At 45.7% G+C, this 16,412-nt stretch overlaps 2 long non-coding RNA genes across 2 annotated transcripts in view; one reads left to right on the forward strand and one right to left on the reverse strand.

Annotated features, from left to right (window-relative positions):
* The window catches only part of LOC134472484 (uncharacterized), a 23,955-nt gene extending 20,198 nt beyond the window's left edge, over positions 1–3,757 (reverse strand). The window contains exon 1 of the long non-coding RNA XR_010042329.1: positions 2,926–3,757. This is a non-coding gene — a long non-coding RNA (uncharacterized LOC134472484). The remainder of the gene's footprint in view (positions 1–2,925) is intronic.
* LOC106027782 (uncharacterized) lies at positions 3,753–9,331 on the forward strand. The gene is made up of 2 exons (XR_001201375.3): positions 3,753–3,868; positions 6,538–9,331. It is a non-coding gene; the product is annotated as an uncharacterized LOC106027782 (long non-coding RNA).
* Positions 9,332–16,412: the final 7,081 nt, after the last annotated feature.

Raw genomic sequence — 16,412 nt, forward strand, 5'->3', positions numbered from 1 at the left:
GAGCCTTTGAATTCATCCAGTGAGTTCAAAGGTCAGATGCTTCTCCTACCTTAGGGGTAAAAGGGAAGCTCTCCTTTGGCCGGTGGACCTGCTACCTCATGCATGTGCACTTCTACAAAAATAAAATTCCTTCTCAAGATTTCTCCATGTGTAAGTGTCTTTTATTATTCGAACCAACAAATGAGTTCTGGAGCTTATTTCCAACAGTATCCTCATGATCCTCACACCCTAATGATGGACTTATTTCTGTAATTGTCCTAGGCTGAATGTAACAGTAGGTGATTAATACACAGTGTCTTTTTTAGGTAAGTTTTAAAATTCAATTTTATTGTGTGACGAATACATATATACATTTTTTCTGAGAATAGGCTCCAAACCCTGTGTGGATAAGGATAAAACTCTATTTTACAATAACCCATGCTAATCATTATGACTCCCTCTTTTATTCTGTATTCTCTATGGTCAGCTTCATGAATACTAGTCTGATGCTGTGTAATTAATTTCTATACATCTTCCATTTATTAAAATAGGAACATATCATAATAAAAGTCACTTTGAGGGATTTTTGTATAGAATTACCACAGATATAGTTATTCTATCTTCAGTTTGTCATCCATTTAAAAACATGTTTTGGGGAACCTTGTATATTAGTATAACATAATCCTCTATATCTGACATCCAGAATAAATGTAATAATTTCCCCACTGAATGAGAACAGGTCTCTCCAATACTACAAAAACTCATAAACCAGAGCTGGGTGTGGTGGTGCATGCTTATAACCCCAGCACTTGAGAGGCTGAGGAAGGAGGATCGTGATGAGTTCAAGGCCAGCCTGGGCTACATAATGAGTTCAAAGCCAGCCTGAACTGCATAGCAAGACCCTATCTCAAAAGAAAGAAAGAGAGAGGGAGAAAGAAAGAAAGAAAGAAAGAAAGAAAGATAGGAAGGAAGAAAGGAAGGAAGGAAGGAAGGAAGGAAGAAAGAAAGAAAGAAAGAAAGAAAAAAAAGAGAGAAAGAAAAGAAAAGAAATAAAAGAGACTCAAACCAATTTCAGTACTCAGGAAATATTGACTACTCACTCAGGAAATACTGAAATTGTTCCAGATGTGATTTTAAAGATATTATTATTAAGCCTGTGCCTCAGTCCTTAGCTTGAAAAGGAGGTGCTGATGTCAGGTAACCTACAGGATTAGAGTGACATGGAGGGAACTGACCTAGTTAATAGTAGGCTCTCCAGAACTACTGTGGAATGCCGTGTGTTTCTGTGATGAGTCTCCTGCTTGGCACATAGGGGATCTGATTCTCTCTTACCTGCTCTGCTATCTTTAGGTTGTGGTGTCCTGCTTTGAACCAAAGCATAGTTGTTGTCTAAGGTAACAGAACCAACCATCTCTTATTGATGAATATCCATTTCTCAGATTCTGAGGTGAGCTAGAACCAACACTGTCCAAAACTCTTCCTATAGCACCCAAGGCCTCCTGTCACTGGAATTGCACCTTTTTTCCTTCCTCATCACTTAGGGCCGAACCCATTTGCCTAGAAAATCCTGCTGTCCACCAGCAGCCTTGTGAAGAGCCTTCATATTGACACTAACTGTTGGATTATGTGCCATGTGCTTCATTAGTATTTCTATCCTGTAAAATAAAAATACTAATCCCACCTACCTGTCCTATAGAGAATAGCAAATGACATGTGTAAAACACTGAGGACAGATGCCTGGGAAATAGTCATCCAGTGTCAGCTGGCATAAATATCCTTTCCTAATGGCCATACCTCATTTTTCTTCCTAAGAGGTGACTCCTGCCACTAGAACTGACCAACACCCATCTCAAGTTAGAGGTCCTCTGACCCATGTGGACAGAGTCTCTTAGGGCTCTCACCCCATAAATCTTCTTTGTAAAAGTTCTTGCAAGGGTGCATTTTTTGTCATCAAGTCCTTAAGTTTATACGCTTGACTTTCCCACTTCTTGTGGTTTCATAGTCCCAGTCCATAAAACCTGTTGCATTCTAAGAATGCAGAAGTTAAAGATAGGATGAGAAAACATTTGCAAGCCCAGGAGGGAAAAGAACAAGGCTTGGAAGGAAGAAATATTTTTCCTTCCAGATCTCAATAGGGAGGTTGCCATGCCAGTCAGAGCCAAGGGGAAGCATCTGGGGTGGGCCGTATGGCAGAAGACAACAATGAGGGGAGAAGCTGAGCCAAAGTCTTACCTGGGATTTTTGAAGGCCCAACAAGCAAGATCAGAGTCTGAAGTTTAGAGAAGGCAAATTGGAGTAATTCTATGGGGTTGTTTAAGAGGTGCTAGAGGGTAACACTTCACCCTTGGATGGTTAAGAGGATGGGAAATACCTTGTGTGAGATGGTTAGGTAAATAAGATGTGGGGAATATAGACTCAGCAAAGGTTGGTTTGTACAGATCCTCTAGTAGGATCTGGGGAGTGTGGAAGAATTGCTTACTTCTGAGCAGGGAGTATCTCACAGGCCAGAGAGCTCTTTGAGACATCTAAATATTGTAAATGTACAAAGTAAAAAGCACTCTCCTATCCTCTGGCCCTGCACCATTCCACTGTTTCCCCCATCTGCCCTTACTTCAGGGAAATCTCTAATTGCTTATCTGCTCTCTATAAGCAGCTTGAAGCCCACAGAGGGCAGGGGTTCTTTGACACAAATGCCTTTGTTGACCCCCTGACTGTAGAGACCAGGCTAGATGAATTGAAGTGGATGTATTTTAAGAGAAAGATGTTTTAGATAACTAAAGAGTTCAGTGCATTAATGAACAGATTAATTTTTTTTGCCCATGTGACTATTCAACAGAGCAAGTGTCACAAGGTGTCCCCTTTTAGGGTAATTGCATGTTACTTATAAACTAATGTTAATGTTCACACTACAAGCATGTTATTTAATCCCCAAGAGAGATTACTTACTGTGATCAGTGTCATGAATATTAGTGTAGTGCCCTTCAATTCATTTCTACACATCTGTTCTTCCACCCATTGAAATAGGATCCATGACATTGTGCTTGACATCCTTATGAGCGTAGTAGACTCTTCCAACACTGCACTCCCGTGATGCTTTGAGCTTGATACAGGTAGCACTGGGTTAAATCCACAGCACGTTTGACTTTATTTAGACACAGGGCCTTGCTAAATTGTCCTGGATGGACTCGCAGATTCCATGCTCTTATCTCAACCTCCTGGGTGGTTATCATTGTAGGTGTGTGCCACCCTGCCTGGACAAGCAGACTTCTTCAATCAGAAAATGATCCTTCTGGTTTTCCATTTTCCATTGGATGGGACGGCACTCCCATGCCAGGACTCTTGTATGGTAGGCAGGTGCTCTTACACTGAAATATGCGATCAGACGACAATGTTGTTCTTTAGGCCTCTGGGGTCTGAGTTTGGGGCCTGTGTGCTTCTGAAATTCATTGTCTGTAGGACATGAGACAGAGACCTAGCTTCAGCCTTTGGCACTAAGTTCTCCACTTTTCCCAGCACCATTTGTTGAAAAAGCCATTTCTGGGCTGGGAGTTTAGCTCAGCAGCATAAGTGCCTGCCTGGCAAGTGCAAGGTCGTGAGTTCAATCTCCAGTACCAAAACAAAAAAAAAAGAAAAAGCCATTTCCTTTCCTTCCTTGCCTCGCTGCACTGTCTTGAAATTAGTACAGTTAGAAACAAAGGAGCTGAGTCACTCCCTTCTCTCCCTTCAGCTGTAAATGCCAGGAACCCTAACGAGGATCCAGGTTTAGGCTTAGGAGGTCGCGCAGGCTGATGACGTCAGAGAGCGACAGTGGGCGGCGCCTCGGGCCGGCGGTGTCCGACCTTATAAATACCAGAAGCCAGCGGCGTGGAGGCCCTTTCTCCTTTTGCCTGTGAGTTTCTTTTACCGTCCCAATCTTCTTCCCTTCGCCCTCTGTCCTTTCCTGCTGCCATCCGCTATCTTCAGTAAACGTAGTTACTACACATGAGGAAGTGTGTCCTCCACAATTCTTGCCTTGTGCACAAGAACCTGACAGTTTTGGGCCCACTCAACTGTAACACCATGTTATGGCTTAACTCTAACCAATGCACCTCCTCTTGTTCTGTATGCGCTGATAGGGTTAAGTTTCTAATCCTTGTAAAAACTTAAGTTTCAGCTTCTTGTAACTTTCTCCCCTTTCCACATGTTAGTGCTAATGAGCTGTCCTGATATAGTTAATTTTCTACTTTCTTCTCCGAATGATATTGTAGATGTGCTATTCCAAGATAATGTTTATCCGCAGGATGGAAGTAACTAAATGCACCAAAAGCTCCAGATGTTATCAGAACTAAGTCGACAGCTTTACAGTTTCCAGATACTGTCAGGACTAAGTCAACAGCTTAACAGCTCTGCTGGTTGTTTCTCTCTCTCTCTCTCTCTCTCTCTCTCTCTCTCTCTCTCTCTCTGTCTCTCTCTCTCTCTCTTGCTTTTAAAATCCCTTTGTACGGTCTCTGAGGTGCGCAGTCTCTGGGGGTCGATCCTAAGGGGGCTGCGTTGCCAGGCCTGAAATAAAAGCCTTTGCTCCATATTTCTTGATTCCTTGCTTCCTTGGATTTTATTCCGGGGTCCGAGCTATCTCAACCACAGCTGTTAGAAGTGTTGGAGCCTATTTCTTAATTCTCTTTCGTTTACCTGCACGCCTTTCCGTATACCAACACCACAGCTTTTTGTCTGTTTTTAGTTTTCTGAGAACTTGTGGTGATCTTCCCTCCATAGATTTTTGTGCCATTATGCTCAATGACACCTTTGTCCTATTCCTATCTTAGAGGGAAAGCATTAAGACTTTCATGATGGAGTGTGAGCTTAGCTGTGAGTCCTCTGAAGGATCCCTTCCTTGTGTTTCTAAAGTGCTCCCTCCCACTTTTTCAGACAGGGTCTCACTATATAGCCCAGGCTGGCCTTAAACTTGCAGTGATCCTCCTGCCTCAGCCTCCAGAGTGCTGGCATTATGGAGATGCCCAACTTCTGAAATCCCTTTCTGTTCCTATTGCCCCAAGTGTCCCATCAGGAAGGAATGCTAGTTGTGTCCAAAGATTTCTGCATCTATTAGATGCTCTTGTGGCTTTGTTTTTTATTTTATTACTGTAGTATATTATTCTGATTGATCTTCTGGGATAAAACGTTACTTGATCATGATATATAATTTTTAAAAGATTTGCTGTCAGCCAGGCATGGGGGGATAACCTCTATAATCTCAGCACTCTAGGAGACTAAGGTGTGAGGATTGTGAGTCCAAACCCAGTGTGGATAATTTAGCTACTTAGTGAAATCTTGTCTCAGAATTAAAGGATTTTGTGCCAGATGTGGTAGTACATACCTGTAACTCTGGCAATCAGGAGGCTGAGGCAGGAAGATAGACATGAGTTTGAGGCCAGACTGGGCTATAGTAAGAGCCTGTCTCATGAAAACAAATAAAAAACAAAAAAAGGGCTAGAGAAATTAGGTCAGTGTAAAGGCCTTGAGTTCAGTGCCAAGTAAAGAAAGAAAGAAAAAGATTCACTGTTGGATTCAGTTTGCTAATTATGGTTGAAAACTTTGCATTAGTGAGGAATGTGGCTCTGCAGATTTGTTTTGTTTTCCTTTTGGTGTCTATCTGGTTTTGGGTTCAGGGTAATACTGGCCTCCTAAAATGAGTTAGGAAGAGTTCCCTCTTCTTTTCGGGGAGACTCTCAGTGGTGTTAATCTTTAAATGTTTGGTAGATTTTATGAGTAAAGGGGCTGTGTATGGATCACACTGTAGCTCATGATTTTTTTCTTGAAGACTGGACCCTGAAGCCCCCAGGTCACTGTGATTATTGTCTGCTTACTCATTTATTTGTTTAGAAATGAATTTAGAGAAGTCATTTCTGCCCTGACTCTCTACAACCCAATGTATAGACTCAGGTCCGTGATTTAGTCTAGGGTTTGTCCAGTCAGATTCTCCTTAAACCAGTGGAATTTATTTGTTTTTGAGACAAGATCTTGCTATGTAGCTCAGTTTGGTGTCAAACACATGATCCTCCTGCCTCAGCCTCCCAAGTGCTGATATGGGTTTATTTATTTAGTTAGTTATGAACCCATTGCCTTTTCACTGAACTAGATTCCCAACCCATTTTTAATTTTGAGATCAGGGTCTTATTAATTTGCCGCATTGTTCAGGTTGGGCTGTAACCTGTCATCCTCCTAAGTGCTGGAATCACAAGTATATACCACTATACCAGGTAAAGGAACCATGGAAGTACCTCTGGGATTTGAACCCAGGACATCCTGCTTCCTGGGCAGGTGGCTTAACCAACTACTCCATGTTACCCAATTCATGGACTTTTTGAACCTTAAATTTGTTGTAGTATGTATGTGTGGTTGTACACTGCTATCTTGGGCCAGAGCATTTCCCTTTTTGCCCCTTGTTACAGTCGGGGGTTTGCAAGGAAAACAAGACAAGATACATAATTTATAGTATTACTTTAACAGTCACCCAAGTAGTCAAATACAAGAAGTGCAGGTATATATCCATACACTAAAGACCTAAAATATCCATCCAAGGGCCTAGATTCCATGGAAATACCCTGCAGAAGTCCAGCTGAAGACCTAGAGCCCATAATAATGACTCATGCAAGTCTGTTTCACGGATCTGTGCTGCGAAGGCCCAAAGGTAAGGGTGGAAACTAGAAAGTCCGTGTCAGTGGGGCAAAGGATCTGTGCTAGTAGGCCGAGAGTTCTGCTCTGGAGCCAAGAGGTGACACTCAAAATAAGAACCAAGTTTCCCCCCAAAAGTACTACAGCCATCCTCAGCAACAGCGAGGTCCTGAGTTCCTGAGATCCTCCAACAATGAGAACAGCTGAATTCATATCAGGAAGCTAGTGTGAAAAACTTTTCCTACTATTCTTTTCCTGCTGTCTTTTCTCTATTTTTTACTTTTTAACCATGGACATCAGTTGCTTTATAATCCAGAAGCATGAAGTATATTCAGAATATCATTCAACCAACTCTACGATCCATTCACAGGACAGTTTTCATTCTGCAATCTGAACTCCATACCATCAAAGAACAACTTCTCTGCCCTCTTTCGAGCCCCTGATAGCACTTCTTCTACTTTCTGTCACTGTGGGCACCTCACAGAAATGAACTTTTCCCATATGCATCCTTTGTGTGGTTGCTTATTTCACTGGGCATCATGTCTTCAAGTTTCATCGATGTTGTCGCAGGTGTCAGAATGACCTTCCTTCTCTAGGCTGAATATCCCACCGCATGTGTATACTACCTTTGTTTCTACACTCATTCACACTGATGGATGCCTGGGCTGCTTCTAGTTCTTGGCTCCTGTGAGTAACATTGCTGTGAGCATAGTGTGCAAATACCCGTTCGAGATGCTATCAGTTCTTTGGGTTATAATCAGATGGATTACAGTTTAAAAATATAAAAGCCATAGATATATTTGTTGAGATTTTGATAGAAACATGGTACATTTGTGACATAATATGGGTAGACCTGGAAGCATCACAGTGTTGAGACTCCCCTTGGGGACTCTAGGCTGGCTTGACACCTATGTGTCTTTTACTCTGGGGAGTGGGAGAGTAGCTGGCTGCTCCTCTGACTTGTGCACTATACTTGTCCTTACTGACAGCCCAACACTGAAGGGATCTGGGAGCTGATGACTGGAGGGGTCTTCTACTGCTTGGGCATGGTGTTCTTCAAGAGCGACGGCAGGATCCCCTTTGCCCATGCCATCTGGCATCTGTTTGTGGCATTTGGTGCTGGTACTCACTACTATGCCATCTGGAGGTACCTCTACCTTCCCAGCACCCTGCAGACCAAGGTGTCCAAATGAAGTGGCCTGGAATCCACAGGTCATTTGGGCTTTTGGAGCAAAGCATCATGGGAAGTGATCTGCAAACTCTATCCCAGAGCACAGTACTGAGGCCTGTCTTCCCACCCTCAAAAGATGGGTGTCAGGTTTCTTCCAGTGACAGACAGACCTTCCTTTGGCTGCCCACAGAGAAGGAAAGATTCAGTAATTTTCACAGAGGAGCAATTAACCTCGTAATGTGTTTCTACTTTAGAAAATGTTTTCTAATACAACCAACATTAATACTTTCAGAAAAGGGCATATTGCAGAATGACAGGCCAAGAGGTGCTTTTTAAGGTCTTGAGGAATCTAGTGAGGAGTCTGGCAGTTTTTGTGCAGCCTGGTATCCAGGGTCTCCTTCCAGCTGCCAAAGTCTTGACGGGGGAATTGTCCCCTGTTCAAGAAAAGTCATCCGGCTTATAGATGAGGGATGGGGAGTATCCTTGACCAGGGCAGACAGAACCAATCAATTGCAGCCTGTGTGGGGTCAAATTCTTTTCAACAGTGTGCCCTGGGCAGATCCTGATGGAATTTTTTGGCCTGTGCTGACTGGCGAGCCCTGAAGTGGCATCATGGTGGCAGCAGTTAAAAGTCACCACTTTGGAGACCACATTTATCTTCTGACACTAACAATTTCTGCTTCTTCTCCCCTTTTCCCCCTTTTTGGGGAGCTTCTGCAGTGGGGAGCGTGGTGGCAGGAGAGGGATGCAGAGGCACACACCCGGATGCTGTACTCCACCATTGCTGCTTCTCAGCACAGAAAAGGAGCCAGCAGTCGGCCTTTCTGACTCTGTGGGCCCGGCCATTTCTTCTCATCCTGGAAACTTCACTCGTTCTGCCACAGTGGAGGAAGCAGATCCTGGCAACTTGAACACTTGCTTCCTGTTTAGGGCTCGTGACATCAACACTTGGATTCTTGCTGGGTGCCAACAGCACACTGCCACCTGGACAAGAACTGAACCGAAATCTCAGCATTTCTGGAGAAAGAATCTGTCTCAGAGCTCAAGGTTCTGATTCTGCAAATCCCATGTGGATGGGGTGGATGAGGACAGGCCAAGATAGGGTGGCATTCCAGGGCAGCCCAGGGCACTGGCACCTGGGACCCTGTGTGCCCAAGCCAGTATTAAACCACCTTGACCTCTCAGAGGTCTCTCTGATAGACCTGGGGGACAAATCCTCAGGTTCCCCTGTATGGGAGCCTTGGCAGAGTGACCTGGTCCTTCAACCTCGCCAGGGCCCAGGTGCCCCACAGCATGCCCCTGCTAGGCCGCCCGCCTGCACACTACCTGGACAAGAGCTGAACCGAAATCTCAGCATTTCTGGAGAAAGAATCTGTCTCAGAGCTCAAGGTTCTGATTCTGCAAATCCCATGTGGATGGGGTGGATGAGGACAGGCCAAGATAGGGTGGCATTCCAGGGCAGGCCAGGGCACTGGCACCTGGGATCCCGTGTGCCCAAGGCATTATTAAACCACCTTGATACCTTCCTCAGACGGACAGCTTCTGAGTTGGGCCTGCTTTGGGGTTGGTTTGATCCACCTGCTCACGTGTGTGTGTGTGTGTGTGTGTGTGTGTGTGTGTGTGTGTGCGCGTGTGCATGCACCTGTGTCTACACATGGTATGCCCAGTCCCTGGAAGCTGACTGGGGTCAGGTGACCCCATGGAGCTTACCAAGTGCTCCCATCAGCTGGAGTCAGGGCTGGAAGGCCAGGAGGAAAGAGGACTATGGATAGGCTGGTTCCTGCCAAGGGCCAGGACACGAAGATGTGACCTCTGGCTGGACATAAGGCTAGGAAGAGGTTCATGGTGGCCCTAGGTTCTGTGGGGGAACTCCCGAAGTGTGGCATCTGGGTGCTGATGGGGACCAGGATGGTTCCTGGGAACAGAACTGGATGTCTGGGACACTACTTTAACGGTCCTATAGCCTTCCCAAGGTCCTTTAGTGTGACGCCTACATCTCCTTGTGCCTCTCCTCCTGGGCACTCACTGGTGCATTTCCCAGGGACACCCACCCCTGCATGCCCCCCACTTTGAGGTGCCAGGCTCTCTGCTGAGAACATTGTTCATCTGTCATCTGTATAACTCATATTCATCCTTGAAACCTCAGCCCACACATCAGCACAGAGCAATGTCTAGCTACCACCACCTCCTCCTCCCCCTCCTCCTCCTCCTTCTTCTCCTTCTCTCCTCCCACTCCTTCTCTTCCTTCTCCTTCTCCTCCTCCTTCTTCTTCTTCTTACCAGGGATCAAACTCACAACCTCACGCTTGCCAGGCAGGTGCTTGTTGCCACTAAGCTAAGTCCCTGGTGCAGCCTCCTTTTAACTTAAGGACTCCTCTCTGCTCCCTATCATTCTCTGTGCTCATCTTCACCAGCGCTCAGGATCCTGTGTGTCACCCAGGTGCCTGCATGATCTCCTGGATGGCAGACTGTGTCTCACTAGAGTTGGGATCAGATCTGGAAAACCCCACTAGTGAGAGTTTGGGTCAGTTCCCTAAACTCTGTGAGCCTCAGTGTCCTCAGCTTTAAGATGGGTATAATGAAGAGGTACCTTGCAGGATCGAGGGGAGATGTAACAGGATAAGAATGCATGGTGCCCAGCCTGGTGTCCTAATTGGTTTTGATAGCAGTCCACTTGGAAAAAAGCCAATGCAGGGGTGTCTGCCAAGGGAAACAATCACTAACGGTGAAATTTCAAACAGTGGACAGGTTGGTACAGACAGAGGAGGGCATTCTGATGAGTCCTGGCCATATTTCCTCCATTAGCTCTAATTCCAGACCTGCTTCTCGTACACCTTTCTCTTTCTTAACTTCATTCATGAAGTGACTTTCCCAGGATTTGGTTTTACTACAGCCCAGACCCTGATCTTTCCCAATCACAGACACTGCAGGAAGAACTTCCCCCAGGCTCTGTCCCAGGAGCTTGCTAATGGCAGAGTGGGAATTCAGCTGCACATTGCTTCCTGTCTGTCCTGGGACCATCGTGTCCAGGGTGATCCTGGGGAGCTGCTGCCACACTCCAAGGAGCCAGGAAGGTCTCTGGCAGTGGCCTGGCCGACACTCTGGGCCTGAGTTTGTGGACATTGCCAGGGCAGGTGGACAGGGAGGTGAGGCAGGAAGTGGCAGGGAGAGGCCAGGACATCCCAGGGCTTCAGGGACCTGACCCAATGAAAGCGCTGGGTGGCTGGGCGAGGAGGGCCAGGCTGGGAATCCAAAGGCATCTGGATCTGAAGGTACAAAGCCTTGGTGACCACAGGGGGCCCCACAGGTGTGTGGATGCCCCAAAACTTTGTAGGGAACAAATATTACAACCCTGGGCTTCAGTACACCAGAAGCTCCCTTTCCCCTCATGGTTGGCAAGGAGACCTGGCACCTTCTCCTACAGTGGTGACAGAGCCCCTGTTTTTGGACCAGGGAAGTGGGGGGACCTCAGGTTGTTCACAGTATGGACTCTGGTTTCATCCTGCTGGTGCTAAGCAGGGAGCCAAAGCTCCCCAGGCTGGGAGGCAGACACTTGCCCATGGCTGTGTAGCAGGAGGCTGAGGTGCAGGCTCTGGGAACTGCACATGGGGATCCAGAAAGAGCCAGGAAATCCCACAGCTGGGCATTGAAAGAGCAGGAAACTGGGGAGGCGGGAGGCCCACCTGCATTGAGTTCCCAGTCTCTATCTGTGGGGGACAGTTTTCTACATGTCCTTCAGTGACCAGCACAGCCTCCCTGGTAACTGATCCTCCGTGGCAGGACACCAAAGCACAGAGAAGCTGATGACTTGCTCAAGGGCACCCTCCTTCTAGCCAGCAGAGCAAAGCTGGGATTGTTTAATGCCCACGTGTCTGCCTTGCTGTTTCCACAGAAACTCAGTGTCCCTAAGTCTCTCCCAGAGTGGAGGTGGAAGAAATGACCTTAAAAATACTCAATAGCAATTTTTAAAAATATTAGATGTAGCCAGGTATGGTGGCGCACACCTATAATCCCAATACTTGAAAGACAGAGACAGAAAAATCACAAGTTCAAGGCCAACCTGAACTATATAAGAAAACCTTGTCTCTAAATAAATAAATAAATAAATAACCTGGATGTGTGGCATTACCAACTTCCATGGCTACCAGTGTGGCACAGAGGTCACCAGTGGGCACAGCAGACCCTGTCCCAGGTTGGCAAGCAGGTCCCCTGGGAGAGGAAAAGGTGCTGGCTTCTACCCCACATAGATACTGCTAATCAAAATGCAACTGATGAGAGGTGACCCAAAAAACAGTCAATGCTTACATCTTTATTACGGTAAAAACACATTGCTGTGAATCCCCTTCAAAATACTCCCTTCCCTCACTTTTAACATATTTATGCTATTGTTCTTGCCACTTTCTGCAGCAGTTCTGCGAGTATTGTTTTGTAAGTGTCTGTAGTTGCACTCTCGTGGCTGCCTCCATGTCCTGCATTGATCCAAAATGTTTCCCTTTCATGGTCATTTTGACTTTGGGAGAGTCAGAGGTCACACAGTGCCAGATCCAGTGAATATGGTGGGTGAAGACACACCACTTTTATTTGACAGAAATTGCCATAAAAGGTTGATCACGAGGGAGTGATCATAAAATATGGTGAGGTGGCGCTGGGGAGCTCAAGGAGTCAGCTGTATGTGGCCTGGCATTGACGGCCTGCTCTGCGCTCTCACTGCCCATCTGCCCCAGACTCAGGGCCCCCACCCACGGGAAGATGGTGTACTGGATCATTTCCCAAGCTGTCATGAAGATGGCAGAACAGTAAACAGCAGAGTAAACAGCCTCTCTGAGAGAAACAGTCCCGATGCTGGGATATAGCATTGTGGAAAAGACAAAAAGGAAAGAAGTGGATCCCCTTGACCCAGGAAGAACCTAAAATGAGAATTGAAGCCCACAAAAAGAATAAAGAAAATAAAAACTTAAACAGAAGAAGGCGGTAGCTGGCAGCACTTTCTTCTGGAGCCAGAACTGCTGTGTGAGAAGCACCGTTCAAACCTGGGGATGCAAGGCCACAGTGGAGCTGGTGGCTGGCAAGCCTGAGGGGCTCAGCAGGGACGTGGTGGCAGAGGGGAGCAGTGGACCAGAGAACTGCACTGGCTAGCGGTGAGTGTGGGGGACTCAGTCCTCCCATTGGAGTGGGCAATTGGCCAGGGGCCATTTTGGAGTTGGACAGGGTAAACCCAAAACCAGAACTGCGGCCAGCTTCATTCAGCCACTCCTAGCTTGGAGCAGACTGGTGGAAATTGCTTGGACTGAGTACTACCCTATACATGGTCCAACAGCCATCACCCTAAAGCTAAATTTCCCTAAAGCTATCCCCAACCAGCTCCACCCTGCTGCAAAGTGGACTATGCCTATTGAGGGCTCCCTGTAGTTAAGCAGCTCAGGAGGGAGGCACCAGCCTGCCCCACCCCTGTTTGCACTCTACCAGCTACCAATAGTCCAAAAGCAAACAGTCTGACTTCAGAGAAATTATAACCAACACAGGAAGTGCCCCCACTAACCACTTGTTCCGGAAGAAACCAGGAACGTGAAAAGAGGAAGAAGCAAAAGGAAGTCTCTGTCCTCCAACCCAAGCAGTCCTGGTCCTGGAAATGTCAACACAAAAGAGTCACACCTGAAAGTTTCTGAAGCAACAGCAACTGAAAAAAACAACTTCAAGGCCAGAGATTTAGCTCAGTGGTTTAAGTGCCTGCCTGGCAAGCACAGGGTCTTGAGTTTGATCCCCAGTACAAAAAAAAAAAAAAAAAAAAAAAACCCAAAAAGAAACAAATCTAATAGGCTATAAAAGAACTTAGAACAGACATACTATCTCAGGTAAAAGAAGAAATGAGAAACATAATGCTAGGGTTATTTCCAAAAGATGAAAAATATTAACAAAAGATGAGAAATATAAAATAAAAAACGGCCTTTATTCTAAGAACACAGACAGAGGTGACCGGCACATCCACCGCTGGCGTCCGGCGATCTCTCCGGCTGACACGTGGCGTGGGGGCCTGTAAATAGCCTGGGTTTGGGGTGGAACCTAAGGCGGGCATTAGGGATGCACAGGTAGCCCATTGGTCCTAGGTTTGGCGCCATATGTAAATTTCCAGGGGCGCGAAGATGGCATCACAGGTAACTTCCTAGGGGCAGGGGAGATGGTGCTTCCTGCTTCCGGTTGTGGTTTTCCTGGCTACAGTGTCCTATCTGGGCCAAAACCCTTTCACATAATAAAAGAGTTTCTAAGCACCTCTAAAGAAGACACAGATGGAAGAATAGAAAAATGAGGCAAATCTTCAATGAAGAATATAAAAAAGATTTAGAATTCTGCTGAGAGGAGCACAGGACCAAGTCCTACGGTCTCAGATCCTATGGCCCATGCCCTCAGGTCCTGAGTCTGGGTGGTCATGGAGACCAGCTGGGCAGCATGTGTGCCTGCAAGTGTGCTAGGATAGCTCATGCAGGGTCAGGAGAGCAGGTAGGAGAGATGGAGCTCATTTGGGAAAGAGCAGACCCAATTTTGGAAGGGCTACCCTGTCTGCAGGCAGGGGCGAATTCCTGGTTCTAGCTGCCTCCCCAGAAGTCCTGTTTACATCTGGGTTCTCCTAGGGGCAACTATGGGCAGGGACCGCCCCTCCTGCTTTTTAAGGCTTTTCTTTGGGAAGGAGAGCAGGAAGACCCAAGTGTCCTCCATCTTCCCTTTTATAGCTCCATGAAGTCTAGAGAATGGCATCGGCACATGACTTTTTAATGTCCTGCTGCGTGCTGGCAGGGGATCCTGTTTGTGAAGTTTTTGTTTTCTTATGTTTTTGTTTGTTTGTTTGTTTGAGAAAAGATTTCGCTATGCAGTTCAGGCTGGCCTGGAGTTTACTTTGTAGCCCAGGATATTCTTGAATTTGGAAGGATTCAGCCTTTCCAGTGTTGGGATTGCAGGTGTCCTTCTAGGTTTCCACAGCCCCAGATGTCAAAAAAGACCGTTTTATCAGAATAAAAGGGCATACATAATATAGACTCACAGGGGACTTCCCTTGTGGCCTGGGTTTCCCTGTGACATGGGGGCTGGGCCCAAGACCAGGGTCTCAAGACAGTGAGCCTGGCAAGAGACACATTCCTTTTATGACCCAACCTTGGAAGTCACTATCGTAATTTCTGCTGCCTTCTGTGGAGAAAGCAGCTGAACAGTTCCTTGCATGTCCGAGGGGAGGGAAAGTAGACCCATCTATCTTCACACCTAATTAGGGGAACCCACATTACGGGGTAAGAAGACTGTGGGGTGAGATGCACACTGGTGCAGCTGTCCCTGGAAACAGCTATCTGCTGCAGACTCCATTACCTGGAAGCAACCACTGTTAGTATTTCTTGCCTATTTGTTTTTGAATTTTTATTTTAATTAATTTGTGTTTATTTTAATTAATTTTAAATTTTAAAAAATTATATACATCACATATAACAATATTTTGAAATGCATATACTTTGTGGACTGACTCAATCAAAGTAAGAAAGAGAATCATTCACGCACATACTTTTTTGTGGGTGAGATTGAATATTTTTTAAAAACATCTTGGACTAGGTCTGGTGGCATGAACCTGTAATCTCAGAACCCAGGAGGCTAAAGCAGGAGGCTTGCTGTGGGTCTGAGGCCACCCTGAGCTACTTAGTGAAGTCATGTCTGAAAACATTCCAGTCTGAATATACACTGAAACCATGTCTCAAAAACCAAGTAAAATAAATTTTTATTGAGATGTAATTCACATACTATATACCGAACATTTCGCACTAGTATACAATTCAAGGACTTCAGTGTATTTAAAGAATCATGCAGCTATCAAGAACAATTTCAGAACATTTTTATTAGCCCCCAAAGAGACTCTAAACTCCCTGAACATCACTCTTTCATCCCACATTTGTGCAGCCCCAAGAAACTGCTTAACTGTTTCGTTTCTATGCATGTGCCTATCTTTTTTTTTTTTTTTTTTTTTGTCTTTTTGAGACAGGGTCTCACTGTGTAGTTCAGGCTGTCCTTGAGCTTACTTTGTAGACTAGGTTGGTTTTGAACTCACAATGATCCTTCTGCCTCAGCCTCCCAAATGCTGGAATTACAGGTGTGAACCACCAGTCACAGTTTATCCTAAATTTTTATTTGAAAGAAATCATAAAATGTTCATCCTCTAGCGTCTGGCTCACTTGGCTCAGCACATTCTCAGGTCTATCTGCATCACAGGATATATCAGTATTCTATTACTTTTTGTGGCTGAGCTGTGTTCCATTGTACTTGTGTGTCATTTTTGTTCATTCATTTGCCATTGGTGGACATATGTGTTATTCCTACCTCTTGAATATTGTGAAGAACGCTGCTGTGAATGCTCCAGGACAAGCTTTTAGGTGGAACCACATCTTCATTTCTCTTGGGGCTTGTCCTGGGAGTGCAATTGCTGGTTCCCATGGGGATTCTGCATTCTGCTAGTTTTCCAAACATCCCCACCACAGTGTGTGAGGGTTGTGATTGCTCCACAGCCTCACTGACACTTTGCACATCCTTTTGAGTGGAAACAAGTAGTCTGTTATTAACTAATTTTTGTGAATTTAGATAACACC

This window comes from Cavia porcellus, unplaced genomic scaffold, assembly GCF_034190915.1.
Source record: "Cavia porcellus strain 051 isolate PalLab524CR breed Dunkin Hartley unplaced genomic scaffold, mCavPor4.1 scaffold_23, whole genome shotgun sequence".
Classification (NCBI taxonomy): Eukaryota; Metazoa; Chordata; class Mammalia; order Rodentia; family Caviidae; genus Cavia; species Cavia porcellus.